This window comes from Lytechinus variegatus, chromosome 11 (genome assembly GCF_018143015.1).
Source record: "Lytechinus variegatus isolate NC3 chromosome 11, Lvar_3.0, whole genome shotgun sequence".
In the NCBI taxonomy this organism is placed as follows: Eukaryota; Metazoa; Echinodermata; class Echinoidea; order Temnopleuroida; family Toxopneustidae; genus Lytechinus; species Lytechinus variegatus.
This window is the reverse complement of record NC_054750.1, coordinates 23,649,488-23,668,757: the sequence shown is the minus strand read 5'-3', so window position 1 is coordinate 23,668,757 and position 19,270 is coordinate 23,649,488. Positions and strand designations below refer to the sequence as shown.

At 37.1% G+C, this 19,270-nt stretch overlaps 1 long non-coding RNA gene across 4 annotated transcripts; it reads left to right on the top strand.

Moving 5' to 3' along the window:
- Positions 1 to 2,640: 2,640 nt before the first annotated feature.
- On the top strand, positions 2,641 to 17,846 carry LOC121424061. 4 transcript variants are annotated; one of them, XR_005971334.1, is made up of 6 exons: positions 2,641 to 2,861; positions 9,700 to 9,904; positions 12,665 to 12,843; positions 13,124 to 13,458; positions 16,312 to 16,428; positions 17,634 to 17,846. It is a non-coding gene; the product is annotated as an uncharacterized LOC121424061 (long non-coding RNA). The 4 variants fall into 4 exon arrangements; XR_005971333.1 differs by having other exon boundaries at positions 2,643 to 2,861; positions 12,665 to 12,805; XR_005971336.1 differs by lacking the exon at positions 2,641 to 2,861 and adding an exon at positions 4,250 to 4,265 and having other exon boundaries at positions 12,665 to 12,805.
- The last annotated feature ends 1,424 nt before the right edge of the window (positions 17,847 to 19,270 follow it).

Here is a 19,270-nt window from a genome sequence, read left to right as displayed (position 1 = left end):
TCTATGGATAGATGTGATAAAAGAGGCAATTCAAGTGAAATATATACTTAAGTAATGGGGAGAGTTGTTCATCAGTGACATCACACATCTTTGTCGCATTGCCAATTTGCTATCTCCATAGCAATAGTGATCGCAATATTCAAATGCTCATAACTTTCTCATTATTTGTCCGATTTTTCTCAAACTTTTGTTGATCTGTTTCTTTGATTTTTCTGTTTTCACACAAGCTATCTTGTTCCAATGGTTTCATTCTCCTTTAACCATAATTCATTGACGAAACTGGTGCCTTATATTAGGGGTGCATTGAGGTTTATCCCTGTCTTTATAGTTATATTATTTATTTTTATTAAATAAATTTGCCAATTACATATCATATTTAAAAATCGCATCTGTTGATACTGTATATTTTCTTGGTTAGAAATCAATCGCTTACCCATAAGTATTAATTGAAGAAAATAATGTGGGGTGTTTATTAATTTTTGTTTAAGAGGTAAATAGAGACATAGTATTCAGTTTCTTTCTTGGTAATTTGGTGGCTCTGAAAAGAGCCGTTGTGTTTAGAGGCGAGATTAAATATCAAGCCAAAATGACTCCTGAGAGTCATTCGAAGTCGCTGTCATCGCCTTAATTCGCCCCAGGTAAAGGCGCTCCTTGAGTAGTTGTTTGCCGTGGCTGGTTGACGACTGCTTGGACCTGCACCCTCCTCTTTCCTTCCTAATCTCGATGTAGTCAGCTGCACTGGCGTAAATCCCGGGGGGGGGGGGGATGGGGGATATATCCCCCCTCTTTTCGAGGAGGGGGGGGGGTGGCCAGTACAAACATCCCCCCACTTTTTACAGAAGAAATGAAAAAAAAATCACAAGAGATAATTGGTTTGTTGGTGAAAATTCTTCCTAAAATACCACTTAACAAATAAAACAATAATTGGATCATAAAATGCAAATAAAGAGCCAGTTCACCATTTGCCAACGAAATACTTTTGTCCTTATTATAACATTGAATTAAATTAAATGATTAATGAATACATTAACTAATCAATACAAATACATCACAAAAGAAATAAAAACACCAAACACAAATAAATTAAATGATTAATGAATACATTAATTAATCAATATATATAAATAGATCACAAAAGAAAAAAACACAAATCACTTAATTGATTAATGAATACATTTATTAATCAATATATATAAATAGATCACAAAAGAAAAAACACCAAACACAAATAACTTAAATGATTAATGAATACATTAATTAATCAATACAAATAGATTAATTGATGAATAATGAATAATAAAAAACTATTTCATACATAAGTAAATCGACAGATAGATTTCTGAAAAAGGAAATTGGAGCCCCCCCCCCCCCGCCCCCTAAACTGGCGCCGCCCATGATATTCTTTCCTTGTTTATTTGGAAAACAAATTGGCCCCCCCCGGGGGAGGGGCGCCGCCCGTCATAATTCTCATCGTCCACCGCGCGGGAAACAAGCCCCACGACCACGTTATTTTCCACCACATAACAGTGTAAGGGCCTCGATAACGAGTATACTAATAGCCGTCAACCGAGCCCCACACACGTGCGTGCAATGGGATAAGCGCATTGGACGGGGCCAGTTTCGCGACTATCTTAGAATGCAAGCTAATATATACTCGTGATATAGGCCCCGCTACTGTGTTGGAGTGTTTGGAGTGCCGTAGTGCGGGGCCTATATAACGATTATAGTACTATACTCTCGTGAAACAGGCCCCGCGAACGGACATTCTAAGCCGTTCAACACAGCAGCGGGGCCTATATCACGAGTATATATAGTGAGCTGAAGTTAGCAACCTAGATATTGAGGTATGATCGATACAATTTTTTCTCGAGCGGGGCCTATATCACGAGTATGCCCAAATTTATGGCGTGCCAAGTGTACGCCAGTATATTCTGTGCAATTCAAGCAATTCCGTACACAAAATGTGTTTTTATTCAGACGAAAATCTTTTTGTCATGACGCTTTTCTAATTTCGTACACGAAATTTATTTTGTGTCACACAAAATCATTTCGTCTCGACGAAATGCACAAAATAAATTTCGTTTAGACAAAATGTAATTGCGTCCACAAACTTCATTTGGCGTGCCATACAAAATGGCGCACAAATGTCCGATGGTAAATTCCGTCCAATTCACGTCATTCCGTACACAAAAGTTTTTTTGTTCGTATGAAAATGATTTCGTCATGACGCAGTTTTATTTCGTATACGAAATTATTCTTGTCACACAAAATAAATTTTCGTCGAGACGAAATGTAATTTGGTCCACAAAATTTATTTCGTACACACGAAATGAATTTTGATCTAACGAAATAGCACCCCAATTGTCCAAAGGAAAATTCTGTAGGAAAATATGTGTTTCACTCCAACGAAATTCATTTCGTCATGATGCAGTTTGATTTCGTATACGAAATTTATTTTGTGTCACACTTATAATCAATTTCCTCGAGACAAAATAAAATTGCGTCCTCGAAATTCATTTCGTTGCGATGCAAATATTTATTCCGTCAACGAAATGATTTTGTGTCACATCACAAAAAATTCCGTCGACGAAATGATTTTGTGTCACATCACAAAAAATTCTGTCCATGTAAAATAATTCTGTCTCCTCTTTCTGGCAGGGAATATGAGATCGTCGCTGATTGGCTGCACCTTGCTCAAGCCGATATCTTCGCTCGATCGATATCCGGGCGCGGGACGGTCACACTCACAGGTCGGCATGTTGGTGAACCTTTCTTGTTTAGCTTAGATTTCACGTTATTCATGTCAACGAGAGCTGCAAACAACTTCTCTAATTGGTAGAATGTGGACGGACATTGCATTCGTAAGTTTAGCTATGTTTTCGACTTCAAAATTACGTTGAAAACAAAATGGGAATTCGTTAGTCGTTGCCAAACTTGCATTTGCAAGAAGCTGTGCAATTTATAGTCCCGTGTATTCAAGTTTGTGTAGGGTCCTACTGTAGTCGACCATGCCCATGCCAGGCCAAGGGGGGATTGGTCTTTTGTGCACACCTAAAATGGTAATGAATTATACAGGCTGATATTTAGGCCTAGATTTTGATAAATGGTGTAAAATTCATACTCAGACTGACTCAGAGCAAAATGCATGTTGAAATTGGAAACTTCATTGGATGACAAATTTTATATAATTATTGACTGTCTGAGACTGAGTCAGTGATTGACGTGATTTTATTTTTAGATTATTAAAAACAGCTTTAGCTTGGGCACCCACACGCATTGCGAGGTTAGTATTAATACTGGTAAATTAAACCATTGAACCATGTTTGGCAGTGGATTTCGAATTGACAGTTAATGAGTTAGTGGGTCACGCATGCTGGCTTGCTGCGATCCCACTTCTGCAAGTGATGTCCACGTCCATAAGGCATTAAACACACCACTTCTAAGTAATGGCTTGGTTTTTCTGTGCGCTGTGGCATGTCAGGGGCGGATCCAGCTTTTATAAAGGGGGGGTTGGGGTGGTATGTGAGGGAGCGTAGCGACCGAGTCCAAGCGAGCGGAGCAAGCGAGGGTGTTTGGGGGGTGTCCCCCCTCCCACGTAGGGAAAATTTTTGAAAATCTGTGTGTGAAAATGGCGTTTCCTTGCATCTTAAACACCACTATTTTTGATATAGAGGTCGTTGCCAAATTAACCCCCATGAAAATTTGTAAAATTAAGTTGCAATCCCCCATTTTTTTTTTTTTTAATGGGGGGATTTTTGTTTGGGGATGAGAATCAGCAACCCTGGCCTAGATTGTCACTTCCGCGGTGGCCCGTGTCCTAAAAAAGCTGATGGGGGGCAAAAAGGACTATGTGACATTTGTTCGCCCAACCCTCCCCCCAAATAAATAATAATAATAAATTAAATGAATACTACATAGAAATAGAATAAAATAAAATTACAAGTTTTTTAAAAAAGATAAGATTTAAAAAAAATGGTCCCCAGATTTTTTTTTTTTTGGGGGGGGTTGCAACCCCCCTCTAGATCTGTTTCTGCATGTAATGAACCCTTGACTATGAGTTGGGCTTGTCCGTAGACTCTAATGTTAGAGTCGAGGCCTATCTCGGCTCGGGCCCAAAGATGCGCCACCGCGCACAGAAAAATCATGGTATGGACACCAGAATAAGAATGAGATCCCATGCGCGACCCACTGACTTAGATATCCACTGCCAAAACGGTTCATGGTACAGGGTATAGGGCAAGTCCAAGAAAAGGTCACCCTAGAAGGTAAAATTTTATCTCCAATTTAAGAAGTTATCTTTGGAGGGGTAAGAAAGCCTATCGCCTGTTGTGGTAGCCTAAGTATGTTTGGCCTAGGTCCTAGCCCCACTCATTACTAGTACAAGTTTAGTTACTTCGAGCGATGTTTGTGCCGGCTCCACTTCACCACCACTACTATACGCTCCATCTGGCTGAACATCGTGTCCGTTAAGTCGATCTGATATTCCGAGTGACAAAGGTGGGATTTTATGGGGAAATATAAAACTCATGGAACATCACGATCTTTAAAAACAAAACTAATATAGGAGGGGGTCCAGTGTCCGGACATGTTATCTTTTGGTTACACTTCGTAATTCAGAAGGTTCGTAATTCCAAAACACGTGAATTCATTATTGCCTGAACCACAATGTTCGTTAAATCGAAAAAGGGTTCGTTAATCCGAACATTTGTGGCGTAATTCCGAAGGTTCGTTAATCCGAAAAGGAATGAGTGATAATTCCGAAGGTTCGTTAGTCCGAAAACGAAATGAGGTTCGTTAATCCGAAAACGAAATGAGGTTCGTTAATCCGAAAAAACTAAATGAACAACGAACCTCATTTTTTTTCGGACTAACGAACCTTCGGAATTATGACTCTCATTATTCCTTTTCGGATTAACGAACCTTTGGAACAACGAACGTCATTTCAATTTTTGGATTGTCGGACCTTCGGAACAACGAACCTTATTTCGCTTTCAGATTAACGAACCTCCGGAATATCCAAACCTTCGGAATAACGAAGCTTCGGAATTATGAATGTAAACAATCTTTTTGAAGCCTTCCTTTTTGTCTTTGGATTACACTAAAAATATGAATTCAATACTTGTTATCATCTTCTATTTTGTTCTTTATATTTCCCAACATTTTGTACTAAAATTTGATGAAACTTCGCTTCTAACTTTTTTCAAATGACTTTCTAACATTGATCGTGTGGACACACAACCTGTACGGACACACAACAACTGAGTGACCTGAAACTCAGGCAGGACGTTTAGCAATACTTGATTAACCTTATGCCCAAATTTCATGAACTAGGTTTCTAAGTTTTCATTTAAAAAACACAACCTTTTGTTAAGATTTGGTGTTGATGCCGCCACCGTCAGAAAAACAGCGCCTATAATATAATTTCACTCTCCTATGCAGGTGAAACAAAACGGAAGGAAAGAAGGGAAAACACAAATTTTGTGCATTTTCATGTATTTATTTTCAATAGTCTCGGCAGTGCAGCCGTCCTTGCATGGTAACTATTATATAAAGATTATCCAGCAGCTTGCAAAGGAAAGTCAGTTTCAAAGTAATTTCTTCAGTGCACAGATGAGGCGAGGGGGTCTTCGGGCGCTTGCCCCCTCTCCTCTCCTACAAAAATAAATTATGACCAAGAAAGTAGAAAAGAAAATGGTGAAATATATTTTTTCTGAATATTATGCTTTCATTGGATATTTATAAAGTTAAATATTTTTATTTTTTTTGCTCGCTCACAAAAAAAAGATCTGCCCAATTATTCATATCTAGCCCCTTCAAAACTTTGGCTCACTTCGCCACTGATTTGTTTCATCACACTTCTATGCAAATACTTACGCCTATAGAATAGAATACATTATATCCTACATAGAGTAAATCATGTATAGTACTATTGGTTCAAGTAGCATCATGTGACCGAATATATTTCAACTCTGACGTCATACCTCGATATATTTTTGGATACTAGTATATCGAGGTCTGACATCATTATTTCACAAAACTGGATCTAGCTAAACTCTCAGGCACACCGGCCAGCGCGCTCTCTCTCCCGGCAAGTCCAGCGATGTGTCGGCACAGGCACTGATCTGCGTTCTGCTGAGCACGATGGCTCAGAGAAAAGTAGGTAATTCAACTCAAGTAACCGGACTTTGCAAGCTCATCACATAGATTTTGGTTATAAATTATAAAAAGTTGGATAAAAAACAAATATATCAGGCGTTTCATTCGAAAGCATAGTGGGAATTATTAATCCTCGGTTGGACTGGCAAAACTACTATATTTCCCTCGGGGCTTCGCCCCTCAGGAAGTAATTGTCAGACCAACCTCGGATAAATAATTCAACTATACTTTCTCAAAGCCTGATATATTTGTTTACTATTTCTCATAATTCCATATGGCTTTGTGTAATTATTTTGTGTCCAGAATTACTTCATTAATATGAAATTTTATTCAGAATCACAAAAACTGCAAGCTCTCTTTTTCTCCTAATAATCAGAGACAAAATGAGCCCAAGATTTTGAGGGAGTCAGATGTGTCATATCAGGCAAAATTCAATAGAAGTTTGAGCGAGCAAGCTTTTCATTAAAAAAAAATCACATTTGTTGCGTTGACATAAAATATTCAGAAAATGTTATTTTCATTTGTCTTTCCCTTTTTTTTTTTGGGGGGGGGAGAGCACCCAAGCCTCCCCCCATCTATGCACCTCTGTCTAGTGTCTAATTACTTTATATTGTTATATTTTTTTTTCAAGACTAATTTTTCATAGAAACGATTGGTTCAGAAAAAATATAAACACATGCAGCCTTTCATGGAAATTTCCCCCGGTTGTCCCGAAAAGGTGTGTTTTGTTTGACTTTCCTCCTCAACCCCACCCTTTCGAGAAAAGCTCTCGCGGCATATCTCAACGTCCGTATGACATATTTGTCCTGCCCACCAGAGTGAAGGCGAGACTAAGGGATCCAAATGTCGTCTGTCCGTCCGTCACAAACCTGTAATGACACATAACTCCACAACCGTAAGTCGCTTTTAAACCAAACATGGATGGTAGATGGACCTGGGTGACCTGCATGTTGAGCTGCAGTCAGAGGTCACATGGTAAGGTCAAAGGTCATTTTCAGGTCAACGTTAAAGTTTACATGCAACACTTTTATGACACCTAACTCCACAACCGTAAGTCGCTTTTCAACCAAACTTGGATGGTAGATGGACTTGGGGACCTGCATGTTATGCTGCAGTCTGAGGTCATATGGTAAGGTCAAAGGTCATTTTCAGGTCAACGTTACAGTTCACATGCAAGACTCTTATGACACCTAACTCCGCAACCGTAAGTCACTTTTCAACCAAACTTGGATGTTGGATAGACTTGGGGACGTGCATGTTATGCTGCAGTCAGAGGTCACATGTAAGGTAAAATATCATTTACAGGTTAAAGTTTACATGCAAGACTCTTATGACACCTAACTCCGCAACCATAAGTCACTTTTCAATCAAACATGGATGTCGATGGACTTGGGGACCTGCATGTTATGCTACAGTCAGAGGTCACATGGTAAGGTCGAAGGTCATTTTCAGGTCAACTTAAAGTTTACATGCAGGACACCTAACTTCGCAAATGTAAGTCGCTTTTCAACCTAACATGGACAGTAGATGGACTTGGGGACCTGCACATGTTACGCTGAAGTGGGAGGTCACATGATAAGTTCAAAGGTCATTTTCAGGTCAACGTCAAAGTTTACATGCAAGACTCTCTTATGAAAACTAACTCCGCAACCGTAAGTCACTTTTCAACAAAAACTTGGATGTTGGATAGACTTGGGGGACGTGCATGTTATGCTGCAGTCGGAGGTCACATGGAAAGGTCAAAGGTCATTTACAGGTTAAAGTTTACATGCAAGACTCTCTTATGACACCTAACTCCGCAACCGTAAGTCACTTTTTCAACCAAACTTGGAAGGTAGATGGACTTGGGGGACCTGCATGTTATGCTGCAGTCAGAGGTCACATGGAAAGGTCAAAGGTCATCTACAGGTTAAAGTTTACATGCAAGACTCTCTTATGACACCTAACTCCGCAACCGTAAGTCACTTTTCAACCAAACTTGCAGACTTATGCTGCAGTCGGATGTCACATGGTAAGGTCAAAGGTCATTTTCAGGTCAATATTAAAGTTTACGTGCAAGGCTGGTATGACAAGTGTTATTCCATCCCAGTAATTTCACAATGAAGTTTCGATATAATTCTTGCGTGCCCTCGCAAATCACAATATTTCTGGTTATTTTCATAAGTGGGCGAGACAAAAATTGCTTTTGCCTGTTTTTTAGTCATGTTCAAAGAATTAGTGATGATTTCATTTTTCTTCGGCATTTTAATCCCCAAGTCTGCATGGTTTAATTATGTTTGATGCATGTTTTGCCTTTAGTAGACAGCTGGCAGCCCTCTGTCTCGAGGAGTATTTTTATATCTTTTTTCTGTATTTGGTGAGTGAAGCCAACGAAATTCAGCTGAACAACCAACATAAAGGCATGGTCACACCGGCCGAGCGTTGTTGGAGCGGTAGGGAAAGAGGGTAGAATTTTTCTCTCAAAATGGGGAAAAAATCGAAAACAAAAAAAAAACTAAAATCGAACTTGAAAATGGTAAACGGTAGCGAGCATGTGATTTTTTTTTTCTCTCCGCTCCACGACCGCTCCAACAACGCTCGGCCGATGCCTTTACACTTAAGGGGAATCCAGCCTTGGTCATAAAATATAGTGTTGGAAAGGAGAAAATTAGATAAAACAGAATGGTGAAAGTTTGAAAGAAATCGGACCAACAATAAGAAAGTTATGGCTGCTTTAAAATTGAAATCCCTATGATTATGTAGATTTCAAAGTGGCAACTGGGTAAGTAAATTATGACAAGAGGCAAGGACAACTTTCCCATAGGCCATGTACTTAATTATCAGGGATTTGTGTTTTCTCCTCCTAACTGCCCTTCCCCTGGGGCAGTAATCTAAATATAACCCTGGTAGTATATTGTTTTATGTCCTCATGTGAAAGAAAAATAAAAATTTGAAGTAAAACATTTGAAAAAATGACATATTAGCCATTTTATGTATTGGAGTACATGGAAAGTAGTCCTTGCCTTACATCACTGTGACATCACATATGTGGCCAATTTGCAGTCTCGTGGATCTAGGGATTACCAATATTCACAACTTAAAAAAATAACTTTCTTATATTTGTCAGATAGTGTTCAAACTTTCACCTATCAACTTGACTGATTTTTCTTATTCCCCTAAGAACAAGTTTTTATTTGGGTTGGATTCCCCTTTAACAGAGATTGAAGCTTTTGTTCTAGTTTTGGCTCTGCTATTTTTTTGATTGGTATGTATTTCCTGATTTATCACAATAATTGCAAGTTTTATCATGATTAAACTTTTTGAAAATTATGCTATTATGTGATTAAGGCTACATCTCTTGTACTTTCTACCGATAGTCTCAATATAACGTTATTAATGGATTATTTCTTGTAAAAAATCCTAAAGATAGGAACTAACTCTGGTTAGTAGATAAATATGACTCACTTGTCCCAGGTGTTGATAAACGGGCCGCTGCTGAGTAGGCCTAGAGTTTTCTTAATTATATATAATTGATTTCATGACATGTGTTTACATTTGCTGCAGATTCCCATTCAGCCGTTGGACTGAACTGGTACTGTAACACAGTATGGATGGTCAATATGAAGCAAGCTTCATCGAATTCCTCCAAGAGCTCTGAACTCTGTTCTGATCATTTTGAAGATGCTGCTTTGACAGGACTGGGCAAACGATTCGTCTAAGACAGGATGCTGTCCCAACCACATTTAATTTGCCGCCTCGTCATCAGAAGGTACAGTAGATCTATATCATACGTGTTTTAAAGAAATATAATCTCTGTATTATCTATCTACCTTTGGTTTGACAGAACAATGTTTTGAATATTCCATTCTCAGTAGCCAAAGAGAAATGAAAATTATCCTATTCGGGAGGGTCACCATGGACCTCGGCCTATACTGTGTACCAGGGGACTGTGTATTTTAAGTTAACGCTTACTAAATGATCAAACAAATTAAAAATTTGGTTTAGCCCTACATAATTAGCATGAGCTTCTTTGAAATTGCAAAGCTAAGGTGTATTGCTGATTTTTTCATAATTTATTAAAATTCATTTTGATAAATTATTTTATGCATAAATAGAGAATTCTCTGCTGTACAGTTAAGTAAATCTCTAAATAAGTTCCCAAGTTCTACAGTGCGTATGAAAAAATGGGATAGATTTGAAAAGTCTATAAAATTTTTGTTTCAAATTATGATCTCAATATTTTGGTGTCAATACATGCTATGGATCTTATCCTTCAAATGCTATTAAAATAATTTGGTTTTGTTCGTGCTTACGCAAACACAAATTTTTGTTTTGTCTGGGTAAAAAAGGAAGCTTGCGCCAAAATGGCATAATATGATGGTCGGACTTCTTGCTATCAGCAGAATTCCTCTTAACCTTTTCATTATCTTTGCCATAATTTTCGAATTATGCAGTCAAATTCATTTCCAAATCTACTTATTTATTTGGATAGTTGTGGTGTTGTTCCTTTTTAATATGTTCTCTTTTAGTTTTGAATATTCCTTAGGCAAGAACATTTTTTTAAACCAAATTATGGTAGAGCGTGTTTTTTTTCGAATCCTTTCATTATTGTGTCTGCAAAGGTAATGATGCCTTGAACAGTGGCATACTGAGGGGTGGGGGCTCGGGGTGCTCCCCCCCCTCCCAATACAAAATTATGACCAAGAAAAAAGTGGAAAGAAAAATAACAGAAAACATAGAAAGTGAAATATGATATTATCTGAATATTATGTCAAAATCACAAAATTGATATTTTAGTAAAAACTGGAAATTTTTGCTTGCTCGCTTCACAACTTTTTAATGCATTTTACCTGATCTGCCCATATCTTCCTCCTTCAAAATTGACTCAATACACCATTGCCATTGAAAGACATGAATATTTTCTTTTTGTCCTGTCAAGCACATAATTAAACTTGTGAAGGATTCAATGACCCCTTGAAAATAGGATTCATGTCTTTTATAGGTACCATTACATAAATTGTTTCACATAATTATTATCAAAGGTACCATAACATAATTTGTTTCACATAATAAAAAGGATTTGAATGATTACAAATTCTCCCAATTAAAAATGCAAATCTTCTCACTTGGGTTGACAAGAAAGTCTCTTCTTACTTATGAAGGAAAATTTCAAAGGTAAAAGAAGTTCAAATTAAAACCAATGTAATTCAGGTAAATGAATAAATTTATTAGTGAAATTTGACAGCATTTTTCGAAAATTATGGCAAAGATAATGAATATATTATAAGTCTGCTGATTAGCCAAAAGTCTAAAAGTATAAAACGTCCCGTGTTCGCTCAAGCATGAATTTATTTTTTAAATGCCATTTCAAAGATAAGATCTTAGAGCATCTATTAATATCAAAATATAGATATAATATTTTGAGACAAAGCAAAGATTTATAATTTCAACCAATAAGTGCAAGAATAATGATGCATTTGTCATTTATGATTTAAAATAGAATTTCCATTGGATTAGATTTGTAAGAAAAATAATGTTTTTGAGCAATTCTAGTCCGACATGAACTCATACATTGTTGCATTACTTACTGCGTATCCGGATGCCGCAAACTTGGTCCCTAAACTTCTGCGAGACTTGACCAACAAAAAAAATATGAGGACATGTTTCTAACTGTGGAATTATTGCAAAACATGTGGAGGGGGGCTTATTAAAGTGATGGTCCAGGCTGAAAATATTTATACATGTAGCTTAATAAATAGAGTAGAAGTCACTGAGCAAAATGCCGAAAATTTCATCAAAATCAGATGACAAATAATCAAGTTATTGAATTTGATAGTTTATAACAGTAGTTTGTGAAAACGGTCGTCATGAATATTCATTAGGTGGGCTGATGATGTCACATCTCAAATTGTTCTTTTGAATTTTATTATATGAAATTATGTTTATAAATTTTATCCTCCAAGAACTAGAAAAATTGGATTGACAACTGATTTAGTACATTAGATATTAATTGCTGAAACTTATTTCATCATAATGGAGACACATCATTTACACATGTATGAAATAATGAAAAAATTATGATTTTATGAACCAAACAGAAAGTGGGGATGTGACATCATCCCACCTAATGAATAATCATGATATGACTATTTTCTCAAAATATTGCTAAACTTTAAACTTCAATAACTTTATTATTTGTTATCCGATTTTCATTTTCATTTTTTGCTCAGTGGATTCTACTCTATGTATTAAGATATAAATATTTTCAGCCTGGACCATCCCTTTAAGACCCCCCCTTCCTCCTTTGGGGCCAGATAGGGTTAATAAATCATCATGAATATTTAAACATGTTTATTTTGCTGCAAGTCCATTGAAAAGGATTCATTTCTAAACAAATATTATTCTAAATGTACTATTGAATATTAATTTGACAAATTTAAAGTCATTTTTTTCATTCTTGCATCTCGTTTATTCAATTTTTTCTTCTTTTTTTAATGTTTTTTTTTTTTTATTCACTCTTCTCGTACAGAATGCACACAAACCAGGGAAACCCTCGAAAGAAAGTCATTTAGATTCAGCAAGCAACCTCCCAGATACTGCAAAGACACCTGTACCAAAGTCTTCAGCACCTTCCCTGGGACTACTACTCAATGCCAAAAATCTAAGAGGGGTAAAGTGGAAGATAACAGCAACATATATCTAAATGGGGTATTGTACAGTATGATTGATCAACCAATGATACCAGTTGTATTCTGACATTTAAATCCATGTCCCTCTGACCAATGTTGTCAAATAAAAACCTTGCTTTGAGCATAACATCCTCAAGGTGGTCTGAAATTCTATTAGAAGGTACATGTACTCTTCTGTGGAAGTTCATTTTATGCTTTGACTGCTAATCTATAATTTTATTATCAATATGCTAGTGTTCTGAAGTTGATGTGTTAATAATCAATTGTTTTAATGTTTTATTCTATTTAAAACATAATAGATGGAGACCAGCAGCATGGCAGCAGGAGCTAATGTTGGTCGTGATGAGGCATATACCACCATCAACAATGCTGCAATTGCAGTCACCACCACCAAGTCTGCTTCTGTCACTGCCATCACCATTGCCACCGCCATTACCAAGACCACTCCTGACACAAAGCCCCCAAGTCCTCAACTGACCAGATATTGCAGCTGGAGAAGGATATACCAGGAACTTCAAAGCCAGGGCTTGCCAGTCTCCTACAATAAGAAAAATGCCATGGGCCCATCTAATGAACTAGTAGTAGAATATTTGGCCACAGTTGTAGAAATGCAGAGACTAACATACTGCCACAGGTAAAAATCAATGTCAGATATGATGGATAGTCTTTGAAATATGGGTTGCAGAATGAATATCAGTAAAACCCATCATGATGTGCTATCTGATTTAACCCTAAAAAGGCCGTGGGAGCCCAAAAATTTTCACGATAAATCCACAACGTGAAAGATTGTGCCGCGTCATTATAAAGCCTTTTTTAAAAAAAGTTTATGAGTTTCAGACAAAATTTGTGACACCTGGTACCCGGTTCTGCAATTATGCAACATTGTGCATTGTGTAAGTACACATGTCAGAATTGCACTAAAATGTGATTTCATGGACAAATCCAATGCAAAATCTGTTTCTAGCCAGAATTCATAATTGTATCGTACCGGTTAATGTTTATTTTTACTGATTAAAATCTATTAATTTCATTGTGCTTATGATCAGAAAATTTTGTCAACAATATAAAAAAAGTAAAAAAAAAACAAAGAAATACTTAAGAAAGGAAAAAAATACATATGAAAGGTATGTGATATCAATTAATTTTTATGTGTCTGAACAAAAACTTCAAGGTCTGTGTTTATAGATTTCCAGCCAAATTCTAATTTCATGCATGATTTAGTAAAACATATAATTCTAAATAATTTTAGAATGATCAAATATACAATTTTTTCATCTGTGGCAGGCATTTTGCATTTCTTCACAATTGCGCAATTAACGGTCAATCTTGAGGGCCCCCACTCCCCTTCCGCCCATCTTTCCTGCCTCCAAAATACCCTGGCAGTCTTATTAGGGTTAGATTAAGTCTACATTAAGCAAACATAAAATTCTTACAATTGAATTCAGTGGCGTAATGAGCCAAATATTTTGAGAGGGCTAAATATGGCGAATGGAACAAAAGTTCTCCAAAGAGAGCGAAGGGAGTGTGCAAAATTTTAGAACTTTTTAATACAGAAATCAAAATTTGGAAAGATTTTGACGTAATAATATCCAGTAAATACTCTCTATTTCACCCTTTCTCGTTCGCTTTCTTTCTTTTTCTCCTTTTCTTTCTTGGTCGTTAAACATTGGGGGGGGGGGCAGTCAGACCGCAGGTCCCTATGCTAATGAGCAAAAAAGTCCAGATACATCCAAATCATCTCGTGGCTGAATCCTTGCAAAATCTTGTGATTCATGAGATTTTCTTTCTCGAGTCTAAGAATTTACCTGTTTTAAAGAGAAATTCCAGTATTGGTAACGATCTCAAAATGACTTTTTACAGAATCTAATATAATGACCACCCAAGTGTCTGTTTGTATGAATAAAAAATATGTGCCAAAGGATTCTGGAAGAAATTGTGTAATTGCTGAGAAATAAGCAAAATAAGCTCATATTCCAGCAATAATAATACACTGTCCCACGTGTGCCTATCTGTGTTGGTGATCTTCAGTGTGAACATTTTTCAGCGTAGATTTCAAGATTTCACAAAGTTCAGTTTATGTAACTTTACCAAATCTAGATCCTCGATGATATACTGACAATTAAGCCAGACTTTCTCATGAAATCAGTGTTTACTGCAACTACTGGCATTTCTTTTTAACCTCAAGTTAAATTAAATATTATTGCACTATCAGATAGAGTAAAAGTTACTCTTTCATATTGGTCATTTATTTTGTATACAATATTTTGTTAAATAAGTAAATTTCTGGCCTGAAAGTGTGCCTCAAAACTTAATTTTCTTCTTCCATTTTCTTTTGCACATTGTGCAAACTTTTTATTTTGAGCCTCAATGATATCCATATCACCATAAAGCTGAACTTCTTTTCTTTCTCACAATGCCACTCTTGATATGCGGCACCTTTTAATCGGGTCAAGATCACACTTTTCCCACTAAGGTACAATACGAGATTTCTGTAATTTTGTACTTGCATGAAATCCAGAGTTCTGATTGGCTGGATAAGGTTCACAGAACAACAGCACAGGGTATTTGAGGAGATTACCACATGGGAAGTGTGACCTTCCTACGAACCCTGGCACTGGAACCGTTGGAATTTGCCACTGGTGGTCTATTTGACCAATCAGAATGCAGTATTCTTGTTTTCAAACTGCTTTATGTACTTGGCAAATGAAAAGTGTGATCTTGACCCGATAAAACCAATTCTTATTTTGAAACCTATATCGTTTCAAAGCATACATATTCAGCTTTATCATGATATAAAAATCATTTGGGCTCAAACACAAATAAAGTGTGAAAATAGCAACTTTTGTCTGGTGAAAATATTTATTTTATAGCATATTTTAGATCAAACTTTGAACCTATATTACAAAATCTTTGAATAAATCCAAACATATGACATGAAAGAATGATTCTTCTTCTTTACAATGGTACCAAATCAAATTCGAAATTCGATGCACAGTTAGAGCAGCAATGACCGAATGAAAAGTGTTATGGTCCGCGTCAAGCTCATTAAATATACAAAACATCTCAAGTCATGAATATCATTTGGATGAAAGAAGCCACTCTCTTGGACCTGCAGTCTGACTGGGGGCATGGGCCCCCTATACATCAGTGATGGATTTAATACTTTTTGCATGTACGATGACGATGCTCGCTCTCTCTCACCCATCCTCACTATGTGTATATGTGTGTGCAAGATGAATTAATGAGGAATAATTGCATGAAGTGACGTTTTTCAACCAGAGATTGATCCTTATATATTATTTACTATTGCATTTTTGTTCATCATATTGACCCATCTTGACCCCTTTACCCCCCCCCCCCCCGACAAAAACCTAATAGTCAAATGAAGTTTCCTTTTCTTTTCTTTTGATATACATGTAATGTATTCATGTGAGAAAAAAAATTATAGTGCCAAACATTTTTTGAAAATTTTAATTTATTCCTTCAGGTGAGGTTTTGTCCACAGTTCCAGAAGGACACAAAATAGTATCAGAAAGTCATGCCAGAATCAACAACTGAAGGGTTTGAAGAGCCAGATAAAGAGCCGAGAAATGTGATTTTAAAGGTAAGTTAAACTTATTTATAATTCTGATTCATTTTGGCATAGAAAGTAAGTCATAATAACAATTTGAATTATTTTTGTCTTCTTGATTTGCTCTTTGTCAGGAATCCAAATTTTAGAATTAAACTCTTAGTTTGAGGTGTTGATGATTTTTTTTTCAGCTGCAAAAGTAACAAACCAATATCAATCATTGGTCGATAATGTGACTTGCTTTCTCTTGCCAAATTGGTACATGTACATGTATATTCTGCATTTCTATAATGATTGACCCCACCACTAGCACATAAGATGCAACATGTCAAATAACTGTCAAACTCACTTCATCATGTATTTAATTATTAATATTTCATTAAAGGAGTAAAAGGACTCAGAAAGATTACCCGAAAAAGCTCACAGAATTTTTTTTACTGGTAGACCCTTTACATTCATTTGATGAATTGAGTTCATGCAAAATCAACTGAATGTTATGAGTACAAAATCCTGTTAATACACCTTACTGTGAGGCTATTCTGGTAGGTCATCCCGGGAGTGCCTGAGGATCTTGTCCATTTGGATAAATCTTGCAAAGTACCAAGAGGTGCCTCCACCCCCCCCCCCCCCCACTCTATTAAGGGTTAACAATGAAATTGAAATTAGAATAAGTTTAGTATCTTCCCGGGGGGGGGGGGGGGCACTCAGTATATAATGCATAGTGGGTATGTGCCGCGGAGGGGACCCCCATTTTCACACTCAAATTTCCGTTCCAAGGCATAGCATTTTTGCCTTGTTGATAAAAAGAACAAAGAAAGCCGCTCCAAGGCATAGCATTTTCTTCTTATCGAGAAAAAAGAAGATGGAAATCCGCTCCAAAGCTAGCATATTTTTCGTTACGCCGCTCCGATCGCATTGAACGAGTCGAATTTTGGTGAAAAGCGGCCGCAGAGCTCCCCCGGCGGAGGCCGCGCTAGCTGCATCATGCACGCATGACCGTTCCGTGGGATGCATACGCACTCACACGCTGGCGATCCGTTCCAAGGACCCCCGTTTTCACAAACATTTGTCGTTCCGAAGCCCGTTCCGAGGACCCTCCTTTTTACAATAAGCCCGCTCCAAGGCCCCCCGTTTTTTGTCTCGCCCGCGGCACACCCCCACCCACATTTTTGGTCGAGTGCCCCCCCCCCCCCGGGAGTATCTTGCTCATATGCATTATAAATTAATTACTATTTCAGGTACTTCAATCACATGCACAGTAGGAGCAAAAACAGCAGCAAACACACAGGAGATGTAACACTACATTGACCAACAGCAACAACTACAGCAGCATCAACAATTTCTGCAGGAGATGCAAAAACCACACTGGCAACCTCAACAACATCAAGGTGTCCAACAAGCACTCCGGGAACGTTAACAGCAACCACAGCTTCAGCTGGAGTTTCAACAAACACATCAGAAAAAAACCAACAGCAGCAAAAAAAACACTTATGAATAATGAAATGAATCTAATTGAAACTCAAAAGCCAATGACGCAACATCTTTGACAAACTGAGACAATTATTCATTCTTTTACAGGATAAAGAAATACTTTTTTAAAGTGTAATTTGCAGGAACACAATGGATGTTCCTATGTATCTATCTATTTAATGAAATAAATTTGACTTTAATAAATTCAGTAAATTCAATTCAATAAATTTAGTGATTCAATAAATATCTACTTTTATTTGTCAATGAGTGAAAATACCTTATTTTCTATTTAGAATGACAAAAAGCAATTTATCAATTCAATATCATCAAAAACTTTAGCAATATGTTGTTAGGCCTCCAAATTGTTGATATTTTGATGAAAAAGCCGTTTCTGCTGCAATTTTGACGCAACTCAAATAGATCAAATATTGTCGCAGAATTGTCATTTGCCCCTGAAAGTATCTGCGGCAAATATTGACGCAGCTCAAATAGCTGCAATCAAATATTGCCGCAGAAATGTCATTTGCCGCTGTTTTGAGATTTGCCGCAGAAAATGGAGTTGCCGCTGCGGCAAATGTTTATGAAACGGGCCCCAGGTCAATCAAAATTTTCGAATTCGTGCTGGTGAGCAACACGTTCACTCCCAGCGTAGGGACTTGTTTAAAAAATGGCATAGGAAATATGCATTTTCTAAGTAGGTAAACTCATAGTAAATTTAGTGTTGCAAGAATTAATTGTGATGAACTGTATTGGTAGAAGACATGCGTAGAGGATTATTTGTCATTATCCATTTCTATTTTCCACATTTTCTTTGTTTGACTTTATTTCTAGGGAACCCCACTCCCCCATTCCTGTGGATGCCAAATGGTGGGGGCTTGGAAACCGAAAACGGTGTAGTAACCGCACCCGTGTATAAACCGCCCCCCAACTTTGGACTAAAAAAAAAAAAAAAAATTCTTCTCACATTTACATGCATATTTGAGGTACGAAGAAACGAAAACTAAGTTAAATTTCAAAGTGAAGTATCCAAAGAATTACGGTATCGGAAATCTGCTGTTCTTGATCAATCATCTACAAATTTAGAAAGAAAGAACGGTCCCGCCAATATTGGACACTTACACACTCACTCACAGTCACAGTGTACACACAACACAGAATGGCCATTTCATTGCAAACTACATACAGTAGCATCATGCCAATACATCTTATCAAATTATGATCTGGTCTTCCCAGCGTAGGACATTCACATTTCTTGCATCACAACCTCACAATCACTTTCAGAAATTTGATGTTTTAGCATGAATTTTGATACGGGATTACAGGAAATTCAAGAAACAAAGAAATTGACATTTTTTCCAGTTGTTTTTTACGCTTCGTGCCGTCTCTCCGTGCGTGGTACATGGTA